The 15688-nt window shown below is 46.6% G+C and overlaps 1 protein-coding gene across 1 annotated transcript in view; it reads left to right on the plus strand.

The window, feature by feature from the left end:
• Nucleotides 1–394: 394 nt before the first annotated feature.
• BRINP1 (BMP/retinoic acid inducible neural specific 1) overlaps nucleotides 395–15688 on the plus strand; it is an 86535-nt gene continuing 71241 nt past the window's right edge. Inside the window, exon 1 of the mRNA XM_061352927.1 lies at nucleotides 395–647. The gene's annotated coding sequence lies outside the window, so the exon portion shown is untranslated. The remainder of the gene's footprint in view (nucleotides 648–15688) is intronic.

Raw genomic sequence — 15688 nt, forward strand, 5'->3', positions numbered from 1 at the left:
CCTTCCCGGTGTCATCCTCCCTTTCCAGAGCTCAGGCTCTGTCTGGCCGGAGCTTAAGTCCCTCCTTTTTGCTCCCCCATCCCGCCCCTCCCCTAATTATGTACAAAACACTTCTTAGAATAAGATGGCCAGGCTGGGGCTCCTCCCTGCTTCCCTCTTCCCCATTCATCCTCTCCAGATCGCTCCAAGCCCCTCCCCCGGCAGCAAGCCCAGCCTCTCGCTTCCCTCCTGGAGCCCTTTTCATTTTTATTTCTAACCCCCTCTCCATTCTCCCTGCTGCCTCTGCTCCTTCCCCCGATGGCTACGAACTGAGCAGGAGAAGAGAGGGGGGGGCCGCGGGAATAAGAGAAGGGGGAAGAAAAAAACCACAAAACAAAACAAAAAACAAGGGAAAGAGGGGGAAGAAAAGGATTTATTTTTATTTTTTTTTTTGCCTCTGCCCTTAATGCCCGCGATCTGGATCAAGGAAGGGGATTTTCTGTCTGAGCATGAAAAGGACTGCTAGAGCCCCAGGATTTTCACGCCTGCATTATCAGCCCAGCACCCAGTATGCGAGCTGGACACAGAAGCTCTCCCACAAGTTCCTACCGAGCCGAATAAAACCCACGGGCGAGCAGATCTTCGCCAGAGAGGGACATTAGCATCAGGTAAGGCGAGCGCTGCGGCTGCAGCCCAGCACCGGCTCCGTTCCCGCCGGGCTCCCTGGTCCTGCTCGGCCGCGTTGTGTAACGGCCCCTCGGTTCCTCCGAGCCCCTAGCAGCGGGGTGTTACCGGGCGGAGGGATGCACAAGTCCTGCAGCCCGGTTAGCGAGTGTGTGTGGGAGCGCGGGGCCGAGATTCGCCGGTACTGGGAGCGCTGGCTTCTACCGGGAAAGGCGCAGCCCCCGGGGGCTGGCCGCGAGTCGGGGTGGGAGGCAGCCAGGATCCGTCTGTGTTTCGGAGTATCGATACAGCCCGGAGCGGGTGGGGGGGGACACAGGGACCCTCCCCAAGGAGATGGTGTCATCGCTGCTTAATCCGCTGCTCGGGTTTCGCGAGTGACAAAAGCAAATCGCGCAGGAAGAGGGAAGTCTGGCGCCTTGGACCCTACACTGGGCTGCTCGCCTCTACTTTCGAGGGGAGGAAGAGATGCCGGGGGGGGGAGCGATGCCTGGGGCTGCATCTCACAGCGCAGGGGGTTGGTGCTCTCCGGCTCAGCTGCTCATGAGGCTGGTGCGGAGCGTAACTTCGCCTTGTCCGTGGGGGAATGAGGAGCCCGGAGGGCACCTCCACGCCATTGCATCACCCCCGGGGTCCAGCGTAGCCCGGCTGTTATGATCCGGAGAGAGGAGGCTGCCGGTGTGAGTGTGTGGCTTTGAAGAGTCCCCCCGTGCATTTACTTGCGAGTAGGGAAGGGGAGGGGTTGTCGCTTCCCAGATGCAGTCTTCATGGAGAGAAGCAAGTGCTGGTAGTCTTGATTTATGAATTTAGCCTTGTGATTGACATCTACACTAGGTAGGACAAGAGGGTCCTTCATGCCTTACCCTGGCTGCTCATCTGGGTGCATATTAATTCGTTAATGGCAGTGAGGCTGCTTTCTTAAGAGTTGTAGAGAAGTGTTTGGGGAATGATGAGAGCAGGAGGTAGTGAGCAAAAGGGGAGATGAGGCTTTGGTGTAAGAAATGTGAAAGGGTCATATATTTTTTCAATTCCTTATAAAGGAAAAAGATTGATCAGGTCTGCGTGTGAGTGACAGACAAACCCGGGCTCTCTCCCTCCCACACACCACACAGACAAGCAGTCGCGCTGTCCCTGTCAGGCATGTACACGCTAAGCACACAGAACACATGCTGCCGAACTCGCGCAAGTCCCCACTCTTCAGCGCAGCATCTTGGTCTCGTTCTTGCACGGATTCGAGGACCTGTTCAAGCTCTGCAGTTCCCTACACTCAGACACATATTTGACCTACACAGGAGCACACTGTAAGATGCAGAAATAACCACATTGATATTCTTATGTTGTGAATCTAACATTCAGATGCTTGTATGAGCATACACACGCTGTCTCCTTTGCAGGTCTCTCAGTAGGTGGTTTGTTCCTCAGCATCATCCTCTCCCTCATAGTCAGTTCCAGGCATTGATTCGAGGTTTGACTCAAGCTCTTTGCAACTCAGCAGAAAAAGCTGCTATGTTTTGTATGTCTTCGTTTGTTTTATGGCTCTTTGCACGTTCCCAGGACTCGGTGATGATTTCACTACTCAAAAGGCAGGCAAGTGGCAGGCAGGGACTGGGGGCAGCGGTGGCAATCCCAAATTCATCACACCCTCTCTGATCAAGAGCTGGAGTCTGTGAGTATGGGAAGGGCTCTGCTGGAGCCACACTGCTTCTCTCTGTGTGTGAGCAAAACCACATATGCGTCTATAGCTAAAACGCATACAGTGCTAGACTCTGCTTCAGTCTTACTCTGCTTCAGAGCAAAACCCTCCCACCCTTTGAGTGCCAACACCCCCGAGCCTTTGCAAGCCCCTTTGGTCAGAAATAACATCGTATGTGCAGGGGGTTGCTGTCCCTGGTGTTAGATGTATTTAATTAACACCCTGCTCTGACCTTCCTCTTCTTCCTCTCTTTCTATGGGGCCTAGCGAGGAGGCTGTGCAAGTGCAAGGATAGAATGAGGTTAAAGTCTGTGTTAAAACTTCAGAGGAAGAATGTGTGGGGAATGGGCTTGCTGTAGGAAGAGGGTATCCCAAAAGAGGTGGTGGAGGGTGCTCTGTGTTCCCTCCTCACCTCTGCTGTTTACTATATTAAGAGTATGTGTAAGGCTGATGCTGAACCTTAAGTGGGGACGGGTTTGCCAGGAAACAATCCTCGCAGCTGTGTGCATAACAGAAACGGTTCAAAGCCAAATCCTCCCGTCCTCGCTCCGGCAGAAGCCTCGCTGCCTGCCTGGAGAGTGCTGCTCGGGAAGGCGCTGCAGAAACTGGCTCCAGCCCAGACCCGCGCAGCCGTGCCTGCCTCCAGGCATGGATGTGGGTTTCCAGAGTTTATCCAAGGCTCTCAGCCGACACCCTCGATCCAGCTGACGCAGGGAAGGCAGGAAAAATTTACTGGAGTGGGGGGATAAACGGCTGAAGGTGGGAAGCGAGGATGGAGAGCGCCAGGAGAGCCCGAAGCACCACGTTCGCGGGTAGGGAGTAAGGGAGGGATTTCGGCACCACCACCACCCTTTCCTCCTCCACCGCGCAGCGCTGCGCTCCCGCGGAGGGAGGCGGGCGGCACCTCCCTGGCCCAGTAGGGGGCACTGTGGCTCCATGCAGCGCCGGGCGCGCAGTGGCGCGGAGCGGGACCGGCTCCCCCCCCCCGGCCCCGCGGTGCTGGAGCCAAGCGCTGAAGATAATAATAGTACGGGGGGGAGCGGTGCATAACAACGGGGCTCTCTTCTCCCAGGGGCCCAGGTGCAGCTGAATGGTCCGGGCCAGATCCTTCCCGACCCTCTGGGGCGTGCGGGAGCGCTGAGGATCTGGCCTGGTGCACGCAGGAATCTTTTACCCGGTGATGAAATGCAGCTACTTCTGGGACAGAGCCCAGCAGCTTTTCCGTGCCAGCCAATACTACAGGGGAAGTGAAAAATCACTTCATGCATTGAAAGTGCAGAGATGAACTTGGTGAGGCAGAATATAAATTACCCAGAGTTAAGTAGCTTGTGCCCTGTGGCTTGATTTACACCATCCCTCTTGCAAAAGTATCATGAGATTTTTAACGGCCACAAGGACCTTGGTCTGTTTGCTTCCAGAGCAGCTTCCCAGAAAGGGAAAATATCCACGCACAGAGATCTGGCTGCTAAACAGACCCATGGATTGTGGTCCTATCCTGTGAATCTTCCTCTGGCCTGGAAGATGGCTGCCACGCAGAGCAGGATCCTGAGTTACTGCATGGTGCTGAGCTGGGTCAGGATAAGATGTGTGTGGTACTCCAGGGTGTTCTTGGACGCTGGGGAGGTTTTTCCTTGCTTGCTGTGCCACCGCACTGCTGCGTCCAGCCGACCCATGGGGATTGGAGCTGGGCTGGACAGGGCTGCAGGAGGCTTATAGATTGTAATCGGTGTGCAGAAAGGAAATGCTACCAAGCAGAGAGGCCTGGGGAATAGGAAACTGGGTATATCTGTGGGGTTCTTGTGTCTGGAGAGAGTCAAACATGGACAGAGATGGACTAGATGAAGTGACATTCACTGGGGTTGGGGAGTAGGTATAGGATAGCTATTGCTGACTTGACAGGCCGAGCTGTGCTGTTTCAGGGAAGAAGTGCTAGGACTAGTGGGAGGGAAGAATGGGAGAAACTGCATAAATCAGAGGATCAGCTAATATAGACTGAGCTGAAGGGAACTTCAGAGATGCTGGATCAGATCTACGTGAAGGTGTCATAAACTGGGTATAAACATGTCAGACCAAGGATTCCTCCTGTGGTTAGGTTGGGGAGTTTAATGCAACATATCTAAGCCTTTGCAGCCCCCTGCTCAGTGAGCTGTTTCTTTGCAGCCTTGAGGCAGGACCTGCAACAGCATCACAGGAGAGAAAGATGCTTATTTATTTTTGCTATTTGTTCTTCTGAAGTCATGTGCTCTACATTCATTTTATTGTTGCCTACAAGATGCAGCTGACAGAGCTTAGCTATGCACAGCGCTGTTGCTGTGCCTGCTGACAGGCCCCTCTGGAGCACAGTGCTGGGTGAGTACCACAGTGAGAGTGGTACCCATGGCGGCACTGATGCCTCTACAGCTCTGGCTATGGCATGCCTCTAAATGTAGACATAGTGTTCCCCAGTGCCCTGGACTCGTATGCATGATTCCCTGCTTCTGCTTCAGGAAAACAACTAGTTGCACTGCTGATAGATCACATCTTACACTGGCAATAGAAATAACAGTAAGTCAGAGCAGCAGCAACTCATTGGAGTAAGTAATCTACAACAGCTTCAAATGGTGGCCTGCAGAGGAGGAAAGAGTGAATAGCCTTTGCCAGACTCACACTGTTGTTTCACTGTTTATTTTGATGATAGAAATGCTGGACAGATGTAGAAATTCAGGTGCCAGGAACACCAGTATGGCTCTCAAGCCCTAGGACAAATCCTCTCTGTGTGTTAGCAGTGGGCACTGTGCAGGGGAATATTGCCATCAGTGACATCTTTCCTCCCAGAGATTCACAAATGATAATAAAGCCAGCTCTGGGCTGTCACGTACCAAGCAATGGCACAACAGCTTGCAAACCAAGCTATGAGAGGTTCTCACATGTAAGAGAAGCTCTAGAAAATACAATTTGCTCCAGGGCTTTTTGCTGGAAATCAGAGCAGAATATAGGAGCAGAGGGAGCTCTCACACTCCTATCTATCCTCCCTTACTGCCTGATTTCCAGTAGAGTAGCTTTGATTCTTCCAGTGTCTTCATGCTTGGAACCTGTCTCGCTGCTATCCTAATAGAAAGTGTGCTCTTTCACCTGGTGGTTATAGAAGATAAAGCCTGGAGCCTTATGAGAGGTTGTCTTACAGCTTGGACTTTAATATCTATGCATATTAGAGCTGAAATATGTTGTACAGTGCGTACCCATGAAAAGCTTGGAAGCACTTGCTGTAAATCATCACAGCCTGTCGAAGCCAGCGAGTTAACTGGCTTCATGGTGAGTGAGGATCTCTTTCTTAGGGTTTGATTTAGAGCATGATTTAGAGCCTGGCCTCTGCTCTAGACTCTGCTGTGTCCATCATGAATTTGGATGTAGTTTTGGCCAGAAGTCCTGAGTCGGCACAACTGATCCCATTTAGCCATCTCTTTACCCTCCTGGAGCTGCGTACGAGGTTGTCAGATACATTGCTAACATTGGAGACCTTTGTTGTAATTTATCCTCTGCAGTTGTGAATGCTGCCTCAACAAAGCTGCATGGAAGATGGGGAGGGTGAGCTTTAAAACCATTGCCTCATGTGGGCAGCACATTCCAGGTGTAGCTGCAGGACCAGAGCAATAAATACAAGGAACTTGTTCAATAGTTCAGAGCAATAGATAGAAGATTACAAAGAAATTAAAACTAACAGAGGAAGGATGGAAGGGAATGAACTGCAACCCAAGGGAAAAGGCTGATGATTCTGGGCAGGCAGAGAGAACCGGAATGAGCAGGTGGACTTGTGGGATCAATAGAGCAGATAGCAGTGAGGCAGGTACCAGTGCTGGAGCAGCCTGCCTGCTTTCTGCATGTGACTGCTCTGCAGGCAGGTACAGATGGTGAGCGGGTAAGCAAAGCCTTTGGACATATGCTGGGGTACATATGTGGCTATGGGTCTCTCCTGGCTCACACCACCTCTTTGCCTAGAGAATGAGGATACTAGGGTTATTGCAGGCACTTCTCACACTGCTCTATGCTCCCTGAGATTTGCAGTCAAAATCAAGGGTGTGTTTCAAGGCAGCCGGGAAAGCTGAGGATGCACAAGGTGAGACTGAAGAATGCTTCAGAAATGCTGTGAAAGTCCAAGTCAAGAATGAACAAAGGGCTGCATAATGTTGGTGCTGAAATGGTGAACAGAGATAAAAAAGAAGCAGTGAGGATACATGTAATGTAGCCTGAAGACCAACAGCTATTTCTAGAATTGCTTATGTCATGTTGCCCAAATTCAGAGTAGCTTCTGCAAAACAACTCCAGGCTTTGCTGTTTTATGCCTGAGAATGCTGATAATGTGTTTATCTGCCATTTCCACAGTCCTAAAAGAGAACTATTAAGTATTAAGAAATGATGGTGGGCTGCTTTACCATATTTTAGGCCAGCAACTAGATAAATCTAATCAGCGAGGGAAAAGGCACCAGTTAGGATTCTCCCACAATTTGTATGATTCTGGCTTAAAATAGCCTAATAGGGGTAATCTGAGTTCTCGTAAATATTTTGGTAGAATCCTTTTTGTGCATTTAGAAATATATATGTATCAATCTTATTTGCTTCTTGGGGGAAAAGAGTTAATGTTTAAAGACAGCAATCGGAACTGGATCACTGTTGCTCGGCGTATCTGGTAGTGACATGGAGGAAGAAGTGATATGTTTTTGTGATGGAGCTGGATCAGGCATTGTTAAGACTGGGAAAAACTGGGAAGGGGTCTAACCAAGAGAGTAGGACACTGAAGGGATTAGAAGAGCACGGATGAATGCGATCACTCCTGGGATAACTTTTAAGCTGTCTGGGGACATGCAAAGTCAGTAGCTGTATCAGGATTGTCATGTGTAATGCCACTAGGAATCAGAGATCTTGTAGGTATGACTATGTCATTATTGAGCCTTTTTATGTTTTTAGTTTTCACGCTACTCTGCAGCAATGGAATTCGTTATGAATTGTCTGCAAAAATATTTTGTTTGGGATATTTAGATCTGGTACCACATGATTTCCTTAGGTGCCTCCAACTTTCTATGGGCAGGATAAGGTGAGAACATTTCTCACCATCCATCTCTCCCCTATTTGTGACTGGGTAGCCATCAGATCACTCTCCTTATCTAAACGGTGTGTAGGCCTCACTTCCGCAGAGTATGCAACCAGTACTTGTACATTGCTGAAAGTATATCACATACAGGCTTGCTTTCAAATGCGTGCTCAAGTGTCACTGGCTCAGTGTTATCAGGACTGCAAAGGTCCTGATCCTGCAGTCTGCATCACACAGATGAATTTTTAATTACAGTCCCATGCACATAATGAAACCTGTTTCCAGGATCAAAGTCTAAGCAACAGCAAATCCGTATATATGCTGAGTGCAGAGTGAATCATGTTTATGATCTGCCAGAGTTCAGCTGCTTTGTTCTAAAAATGCTGGTCAGCAAGGCAGAAGAAATATTCCCCGGTATATTGTAAAGACTAACATATCATCAGAGGGAGAATCAATGGAGATTGACAACAAATTAGGTGGACTCTTGAGACATTAAAAGGAAGGCTGGAAAACAGAAGTTATGTTATAATTGAACCATATTAATATATTTTGAATTGCTTTATAAATACTAACAAGTTAAATGAGGAAAGCCTGGTAATAATAGTTCATTTAGTCTGGGAGAGCTGGGATTAAGAAGGGACTTCTGAATTCTAGTAAAAAAGTATATGAAGGTTAGAATAAAAAGTGATCAGAAATATCTTAACGCTTTGATGATACAAGAACAATGGGGCACATCAAAACTAAAGGGCACAACTTTTAAAGCAAATTAGAAGGAAATAGTCCTTTTCTTCAGTGTATAGTGAAGCTACACAATTCTCTGCTGCAGGATGTCACCAAGATGAAAGTCTGGTTGGATCTGAAGTGTAAAAGGCTACGTAACTTGGTAGCAATTAATAGCACTCACAGCTCTGCAATCTGGGACAATGGTAATCAGATCTCACGCTTCAAAGCAAAAGCTGACCATCTTCTGGGGTCAGGAAGGACATTTTTTGTCTGCATAGAAAGAAGATAATATGGCTGGCCAGGTAATGTGCCTGGATACGGTCGATCCTGCTAGAAGCTAAATCAGCAAGAGATTAGCAAATTGCTTTCTGTGGGTGCTGGATTAAGGTATTATAAAAAGGTTTTCATCAATGCCAGACAGAATATCAATCCAACAATCTCTTCTTCTGTGTCAACTCCCACAAAAGTAATTTCACTGATTACAGTAGATATTGAAGTAGGACATAAAATGGGTGGTTATAAGCAGCAGCAATGACCCTGAGCCACTCGTTTCAGTTTCCTCTATCAGCATTGTGATCTGCAGGACAGTGCAGAGCTTAGATGAGCCTGGAGTCTCCTTGTGCTTTATACTGTACAGTCCAGACAGAGGAAAAGAAACAAGGAATGCTGTCCCTTCTGCTCAGTACCAGAGAACGTGCAGCACAAGGCTCAGGGATCAATTCAAATTCTATTAGGGCCAGTGGAAGCATTTCAGTTTGCAGGAACAGGAGGTCTGGCTTGGCCTTGGCAGAACTGGAAAGACATCGATGGTAAGGGGATGGAAGATGTTTAGAAAACAGGGCATTAAATATCACAGTAGGGTATGCTGAACACTTGGAAAATCAGCCTCCAAGGTGTTTGTAAAATTTCACCTTAAAGAACTTGCCCACGCTTACGTGGGAAGGACGAGACAGAGAAATCCCGTGTTCGTTAAATCTAGATATTTAACCAAGCTAGCCTGGTAGAAATAACAGTGGAGAGAGCTCAGTTATGGAGCCTATTAATGTCCAATCTCCCCTCCCCACATTTGTCCCCATGCACCAGAGGGTCCCTCAGTGCCTCCCCCAGGTGGAGGTCCACCTTCTTGTGCTGGACACAGTCCTACATCCTGTCCATGGTCTGCCACCATCACTGGGGCCTTCCTTATTGGTGGAAAGAAGGAGCAACCTGCCTTCCTCCATACTCTTTCTTTCATATCAGCCATTTTTTCCTGTTGCTGAAGACACGTTTGGGTGAAGAGAGAGCAGGCTGTTGTGTACAGACAGGGGAGTTCAGCTTCTACAGATGGCAGTTGCTGAGAGCCACTTGTCCAGTGGCTGTGAGCATCTCCAGGTAAGCAGAGAGGTGATTTTTCTTCCATGGTGTCATCTGCACAGGAGCTGAGACAGGTAGTAAAACTGGGTTTCCTTCAGAAAGGTGGGAAGGATGAAAAGCTGTTGGCTGTGAGGAAAGCCTAAACAGTAGGTGGAATAAAGCTCTGAGAAATGTGTGACTGGTGGTCGGTGAAGGAGGGGGGAGCGAGCTGGCAGGTAGGAATACCAAGTTTACTGGCAAGGTAAGTGTGAATGTTAAGATGATTTGCTATATCAGGACAAATGATTCCTTTGCTGCTTGGATTGCAAACAAGAGAGAGATGTGACCAGGAGGTGAAAACCTGACGACAAGGTGTTGTGTAGGTGCAATGATTGCTGTGCTTCCAGGCTTGGCTGGAAAGGGGAAGGATGGATGGACAAGGGAACTTTCATTCTGCAAAATGCATGAGAAAGATGCATGAAAAAGAAAATAGCTGTGAGGTAGGATTGCAGTTTACCTGCATTACTGAACGATTGATTTCTGATGGAAGGAGCAGAGAAGGGAGGGGAATAAAATTTTATAGATGGCAAGAATGGGATCAGAGCTTTAAAATGGCAGTTGTGAGTTAGTATTCTTGAAGGATAGGTTTAAACGTGACTGCAGAGACCAGTGGTAGTTCCTGATTTCCAGCCATCTGTATTTAAAAGAGAGAAATGAGCCCAGCAGAGTGGCCTCAGTGAAATTCTGCTGGGTTTCCCCCTGAGAATCAGAATGGTCACTGCATTTCAAGTACCTGGAAGACTTAAAACACTGACAAGGCTGAAAGGTGAGGCAAGGGTCGAAAGAGAGAATGGATGGCAGGAATAAGTAGATTGTAGACTAGGCTGGATAATTCAGGGTTCTGTAATAAAGCTGCATGGTGAGAGAGAGTGAATAAAAGAATAAAAGAGGTATATTATGGTTTACGGAGCACAGGACAGATGTGTCTCTAAGGAGGCTGTGATAAGGAGTGGAAGGTAACAGTGGACCGAGAGCAACGGCTGTTTCGGGATGCAACAGCACTGTGTGAATAAAGCAGCACTGTAGCAAGATAGTTCAATCCCAGTGCTCACTGACATGTTATATATAACCTTGGGCAGGTCACTCAGGCTGATACCTTTCAGAAAAGCTTTTTAAATGCATGTGTTCCCATGCACAGGAACTGAATTTCTTACAGTCAGTGCTGCGGTCTGAGCCTTCCAGCTCACACCGTGGATGTGAACCACCCAGAGAACTCAGCTTCAAGTTTCGTATGAGGGAAAATATGGATTTTTCTTTTCTTAAGGATTCAGCAACCCATGTCCTCAGGGCATGCAGCCCCCCAAAAACTGGTGTTCAGCAGTGCCGAGTCTTTACTGTTCCAGCGCTGGGCAAAAGCAGCACTGGGTTACATCCATCTCTCCTTTACCCCCCCCAAAAGGCTTAATGTTTAGCAATCTGGCCTGAATTAATTTCTCTTCTCATTGCCTAAGATCACTAATGAAGTTGGCCTTTTACTGGAATATATAAAGGAAGATTATGGCAATTGTATCTTGTTTCATTCCGTTGCACACAGATATAGGGCTTTGACTTGCATAACACACAATGAAGTGTGCAAGCGTATGTGTGCATGCACACGTATGCATTGTGCTTTAATAAGCCTGAATCAAAACTGCTGTTTCAGTGCAGCATATTAGTCTTTTTACCAACTTCAGCATTTGCAGTAAATAGCAATTAATGATAAAGACGCTTACATTAAAAAGAAGAGCAAAAGAGGCTGATAAGTCCCTATTACCAGTAGATTCTCCTGCAGTGCTTCTCATTACTTTGGTTTCAAGTTTGAAGCCAGAAATCTTGTCGATGGCATATTTTTTTCCCTCTCTTTCTCTGCTGCTCATCCAAGGGAGCTCTTCTGTAGAGCCTTGAGACCGGAGAATTACAGTCCCCAAACCTATCGTGTCTCAGATAACAGGGACATTGTGATGCTGGGGGCATGACCCTCCCTCGGGTGCCATAATAGAGGTGGACAGAAGGCCTGCGGACAAATACACACTCTGCTGCCCTTGCACAGCATTACTGCTCTTCTGCAGACCTCCATAAATAAGATTTGGAACTGGGGAAATCAACAGGAGAGCTGAGAGACACTCTGGATTTTATTTTTATGTGTAATTTTAAATTTCTAGGCTCTTGAAAGGATGTGAGGGCTGATTTCCAGCTCAGTAATACACTATTTTTGTAGCAAGATGCTCAGGAAGCATTTTCCATACCCCATGTGCGTGTGGGTTTGATGGTGCACTATCTTCTGGGATAGCACTGAAGGACTGTGGAAGATGACAATAAACTATTGGAGGGTTTGTGCTTGCTCATATTGCCAACAATTGATGTTGAGAAAACAAAATACACCCAGAACTGAGTTTCTTCTTAATTGAAGCTTGTTTCCTCCTGAAGAAACCCCAAAAGCAAACTAATATAAATGCATGCTTATGACTAAGGAATGCAGGAGCCAAATTCTTTGGTGATGTAGAAACACCCAGACATATTTAGATGGCTGGCTTCTACAGAAGTGCCTCATTTTCATTCAATCCAGTGGATGAAGGAAGCAAAGCAGGCGATGTTTCTCTGAATACCTCTGGGACAAAGCTTGCTGGTATGTGGCTGGGATCAGGGTCCAGTGCTTGAGAGATCAGGAGCAGATGCCAGATGCTGTCTGAGGAGCAGGAGCCTCGGTACATGCTGTTCCCATCCTTGCCTGTCTGTGTCTCATCCAAAGAGCACTTTGGTGGTTTGAATCAGGGTTGGCTGATTGCAGGGAGTTTTGCTTTTAATTTTGCTCAATGTCAGATGGACTTGGACATCATATGTTCCGATGTGCTGTAGGAACCTCAGGCTTGTTTGGTTGCATGTTAGAGAATGAAATGAAATAAAAGGAAAGCCAGAGAAGTGAAGAGAGGATTCGGAGAAATAGATGGTTAAAACGGCTGGTGTAACTGTAGAATAAATCAGCAAAATAAGGCTACGTCTAATGGAAAAAGTAAAACCTATGTCAAGATTATTTGTTAGGAACTTTCCCTTTATTTTTGATACAAGGCTTTGTTCATTTATTTTTCTGTAAGTCTAATTATTTCACTGTAAGTTCTCCTTTGAAGGCAGGTTCAGACTAGAAGAGAGCAGAGGACTATGAAAGTCATCAGCTTAAACTCAGACTTTCAGCCTTGCTGTGTTCCCTCATGTTGCTATGAAGATCTGACAGGCAGTTATTGTAATTCCTGGTAGGGATAGGTGAATAATCATTTTTGGTTTGGGGTTTTTTTTGTCAGTTTGAAGCAAAAAATGAATTTTAGCTTTTCAAACATAATTGACATGGGGGGAAGAATAAAAAGTCTTTTATATGTGGGACTAAAAGGAAAGGAGAATAGAAAATCACTTCTAAACTTTAAATGATGCAGAAATGCATAACTTTTTCTCATAACTGTTTTTCACTTTATTTCCTTCTAGATGCACTTTGTAAACATTTCAATCTGAAGCATTTAAGTTAAGGAATAACTCAGTCATGTACTTTGATTCTTTTGAATTTTCCCCAATCCATTTTTTGACAGTAACTATCTAACAAATTCAACCTGAATTAATAAACACTGGCAGTCAATCCCCAAGCGCTTCACTGTGCCTAATTTAACTATGTGTTTAAAATGTCTTGCATCTTTAGTGCCTATGATTGCAGTTTCCTTTATGCTACACACGGTTAAAGACAATTTGTATCTCAAATAACATATACTCAAAGGGTAGAAAGCAGTGGGGGGAAAAAAGGAGAAAGTAAAATGGTTTGTCAGAAGTCTGAGTAAACTGGTAGCAGAAGCACATAGAGAAGACTGTAGTCTTGACTTCCATTCCCTTGCTCTCACTAGACTGTGGATTAATTATGAATCTTTCTCACACGTAAGATTTTACTCATACTTCTGCTCCTGTACTTTCTTATTCACACCTTCAATTCTGTGTTACTCTACTTTTAATTCAGTGTTCTTTACATTCCAGTTTTACATGCTTTCCTCTTCTCTCCTCCTCTGCTCCTCCTGTAGAAGGTTACTAATGAAGTGGCAAATGTTAATAAGGTGTCTTGGCTGTGTCTGCTGTGGTGGATAAATGAGCATAATGGGTGAAGAAGAGTAGCAAGGAGGGATGGAAGAGGGTGATCTGAATTGATTTCAGATTCCAGGTGAAGGTATGCAGGAACGCAGAGGAATCAGCTGCATGCTTAGGAACCCCCAATGCAATGGGAGCAGGAAGTCCAAACTGAATACATAAGCATTTCTGAAAGGTGGGACTTGTATCCTCGGGGGTACAGGGACCAAAAGGAGAGCAAACACAGGAGTGGGTGATGTGTACATGAAGAGGAACCAGCAGATTCCTCCTCTTTGCTGTGACAGGACCTCAAGACGTGGATCTCTTGTTCTTGATTTATCTGGATGAGTTTGTGCACAGGCAGTAGAAGTCCCTGCGCACATCTGAGTAAACTCAGATGTGAATATGCATATTCAATCAGACAGGGGTTAGGGGTGCTCTCTGCGCACTGAGCATTGCATGCTGGCAGGGATTACACCACCATCTGCTTGGCACGATGCACATCACAGGGCTGGTACCTGAATCTGAGGTGTTGTTGCAACTCCTGCTGACTTCTTCAAGTCTTGCAGAGCAATATTTTTGTCACTGGAAACTCTGTTGTGTTGTTAATGGATAAATCTGGACAGAAGCTATGGATTTAGTGGGGAGAGGCATTTAAGGGTTAGATAGAAGAACCTGAAGGATCCATGCTTCACTTGTTACCTATAGTTCCCTGAGGAGCACAGACCAAGCACACAACAGCTAGTGGGGGAAACTGTGTTGATGCCATGGGAACAAAGACGTTGTGTAGTCTTCAATCCAGGCAGGAGGAGGGAGAGAGCAGAGATGTAAATTAAGAGGAAATTTCCTTGAGCTGCTTTGGTCCAAGAATATTATACCAAGAATAAAATGTCCAAGAATAGTTGTCATTGTAGCAGTCACATTAGACATGATGGATAACTTCAGGCTATGTGTTCCTGAGCACAGTAGACTCTAAATACCCTTCTTTCTTTAGAAACTCCTTCCAAACACCTTTGATTTCCCAGGGATAAGCCAGCTAGCTGTATTCCTGTTCTGCATTTGATTTCCCACTCACAGAATATTATTCATCTAGCTAGCTATTTATTATCTAATTCCATGGCTGCAGTTGAGGCAAGTCTGTTTATTCCTTTTCCACAGCAGTGTCTCTTTCTCCAGCAGCTCTTACTAGCTGCGAGGTGCCCTGGGGAATGTCAAAGCAGAATTAATTACTCATGACCAGCGATGGAGGTGTTTTTTCAGCTTTGGCTTTGGCCAGCTGATTGCAGAAGATCTTTATGGGAGTCAGGCTGTTGAAGAAACAAATGTGACACCTGCTCTGGATTGCTTTCAGACAGAGTCGCTCGGGGAGGCTGCAGAGGCATGTAGGATCTATCAAGCAGCAGGGAAAAGCTAGCAATCTAGCCGAAGTCAGCAGTGTGCATGCTGGTGGAAGGGACTCCTTGCTTCCTTTGGCAGGACACCATGTCAGTGAAACTGTAAACCACAGTTTAGTGTGTTCTGCTCTGTTCCCAGCCTGCAAAGGTGTGAATCATTCAGCATCCATAAGAAAGTCTTCTGTGCATTCATTCTGAATGTCCTCTTTGGAGCAGGAGGAGGTGTGAAGACACTTGGCACATGCTGAACTGGAAGTTACTCCATCAGCATGCCCATGAGTGATGGCAATGCTGACCATTTGCACAGGCTGTGCTGAAGCAGCAGTGTTTGTTTTCCAAAGAGCTCTGAATGCTTCCAGACCCTCTTCTTCCCCTTTGTAGAGCCCAGTAGAGCATGTGCTGTTCTTCCTGGTCAGTGATTTCCTCCTGGCAATGGAGAAAGGTCAAGTGTCCATGCCAATTCTTCTTGATCTGTCAGCAGCCTTCAAACCTTCTAGCAATGAAGGGCTAATGATTTGCAGTGTCTGGCATGGATGGGCAATCTCTCCCTGCAGGAGCATTCCTTCTTTCTAGATAGAGTCTCTATTGTGGCTTGGGGTGACGAAGCATTTCCTTCAAGGATTCTTCCAAAGGGGTAATTCAGTGCTCAGCTGTCAGAGTGATGGGGTTACAGTATTAGAATGTGCTG

This window comes from Neopsephotus bourkii, unplaced genomic scaffold, assembly GCF_033783945.1.
Source record: "Neopsephotus bourkii isolate Nb327-2 ecotype Australia unplaced genomic scaffold, CSIRO-AGI_Nbou_v1 NB_659, whole genome shotgun sequence".
Lineage (NCBI taxonomy): Eukaryota > Metazoa > Chordata > Aves > Psittaciformes > Psittacidae > Neopsephotus > Neopsephotus bourkii.